This window comes from Austrofundulus limnaeus, unplaced genomic scaffold, assembly GCF_001266775.1.
Source record: "Austrofundulus limnaeus strain Quisiro unplaced genomic scaffold, Austrofundulus_limnaeus-1.0 Scaffold28, whole genome shotgun sequence".
Taxonomy (NCBI): Eukaryota; Metazoa; Chordata; class Actinopteri; order Cyprinodontiformes; family Rivulidae; genus Austrofundulus; species Austrofundulus limnaeus.
In genome coordinates this window covers 875,297-877,364 of record NW_013952430.1, presented here as the reverse complement: position 1 = coordinate 877,364, position 2,068 = coordinate 875,297, and the positions used below count along the sequence as shown (strand labels likewise).

Here is a 2,068-nt window from a genome sequence, read left to right as displayed (position 1 = left end):
ATATAATAAAGAGTAAAAAGTAAAACTATCGTGTTCTTGTGTTCTTTTCATGTGTGCACATTACAAATACTTTAAGACTGTAGTACTATCTCTGTTTTCGTTTTGACTATTATTGGATTAAATTCTATGATGACATCCTCACAACAGAAAAACCTCTATTCTTTCTGATCCAATTCATGTTCAGATGGAAAACCTCACTCTCCAATGGCCTTTTTGCACTTAAATGCACGGTTTGGGGCGGCCTGGCCTGGGTTCAAACCTGGGTTGGGCGTGTGCATTTGCCCTCATGGCCCAGTTTCAGCCAGATTACTGGTCCCTTGAGACCTGTGGTTCTGTTCGGCCTCTCCTCCTTGGCTCAATTTTACATCAGCTACTGTTGCCCATTGATCGATTCATTGGCTGTAGGGCTCATGTCACACAGTTAAGCTTAACTTGAATTATTTGAAGTGACTGTAATGATTTTTCACAAGTTCCAACTACACAACTGTAGCAAGCTACCAAACAACAAGCTAACATTAGCTACCATTAGCTTAACCATCCTCTGTCGTCCTGCCCTCTCGTCTTCAGTGTCATAATGCTTGATGGTCCAGTTACAATGTTCGATACTTTTCTTTTGAGTTTGGTGTAGTCCATTGTTATGTTGCAAATAAAACAAAATAAGATGTACACGTTTTCAATATGATGATCCCCACGCACTTAGAGGTGGCTATCCGCTCAAAGCCAACACAACCAGCCGGAGTAGAGTAAGGCCAGGCTGACTGTGGCTGGACTGAACTGGGTCTTACAGTGCAAAAATGCCATTACTGGATTTTGGACTTTCTCTCTGGAAGACAACAGTTTGTGTTGTCACGCTCTATTGTATTGGACCCTGGGATTCCTCAGGGCTGTGTACTCAGTCCTTTGCTTTTCAGTTCTCTGACACTTGACTGTTATGTTGAATTCATCCCATGGCAGTTCATTAATTGAGCTGATGATACAGCAGTGGTGGCACTCCTCAGCGATGACAATAAAACATCGCATTAAGTTGTGGTGGAACACTTAGTGAGCCAATGTGAATCTTAGCTAAACCAATAAGCTGATTGTGGAGTATATAAAAAGGCAACTACAACACTGGTGGTTGCATAAAATAAAATAATTCTCCTCTTGGCATGCCTGAGAAGGGAAAAGTGGACTAATTTGTCATTTCCTTCAGCTGTAACTTATTGGCTTAATGAAGACATAAAACATAATCTTGTTTAAATATGCATGTTTTTTGCATGATAGAGCTTTAACCAGCATATTTAGATGCCCCCATCCTAAATAAAATAAAAATCTTCAATTTTTTTATTTTTAACATTTTATATGTTTTCTAAGTTTTACTGTGAATAAAATATTAGTTTATGAGATTTTCAAATGATTGAATTATTTTACTTTTTACACAATTCCCCAACTTTTATGGATTTGGTGTTGTAAAAGAAGCCTTGTAGTTTAAATATTCATGTTGCCTTTTATTACACAGAGCAGTCACTCTGATATGATCCGTATTGTGAAAGTTTTGTATTACAGCTAAAGTCTTGAACACTGAATGATTGTTGTGACCGGGAATTTTATTTCCAGTTTTCCCAGAATCAGCTTTTTTTAAAATAAAGTCTTACCTTGTACAAAATTTCAGAGTAAAGTTAAATGATTTTTTTAAATTAAAATACACTAAAGTTTAGGTTTATCAGCCTGCTAACATAAGAAAATTGATTGTAAACTCTTAAGGCAGGGGTGTCAAACTCATTTTCACCAAGGGCCTCATGAGCGTTATGGTGGCCCTCGAAGGGCCAGTTGTAATGAACTTTGACTAAACAGTGTTTTACACATCCTCTTTAAAACACTGATAAGAACTAATAGTATGACTAAATCTGAAATAAATACAGAAAAAAAATATTGAAAGTAAAAAAATTTCTAACTGATGAGTTTCTAGTGAGTAGCTACTATGCATTATGGCAGATTTAGTTTATGGTCGATTCTGACTTTAAAACAGCTGATTTTCATACAGCTCAGTTACTTAAAGCCAACAGCTCAGGGGCAGAACAATTGTTAT

The 2,068-nt window shown here is 36.9% G+C and overlaps 1 long non-coding RNA gene across 1 annotated transcript in view; it reads left to right on the top strand.

The window, feature by feature from the left end:
• Positions 1–2,068, top strand: part of LOC106515322 (uncharacterized) — a 62,842-nt gene that overhangs the window by 59,942 nt on the left and 832 nt on the right. The gene's annotated exons all lie outside the window — the stretch shown is intronic.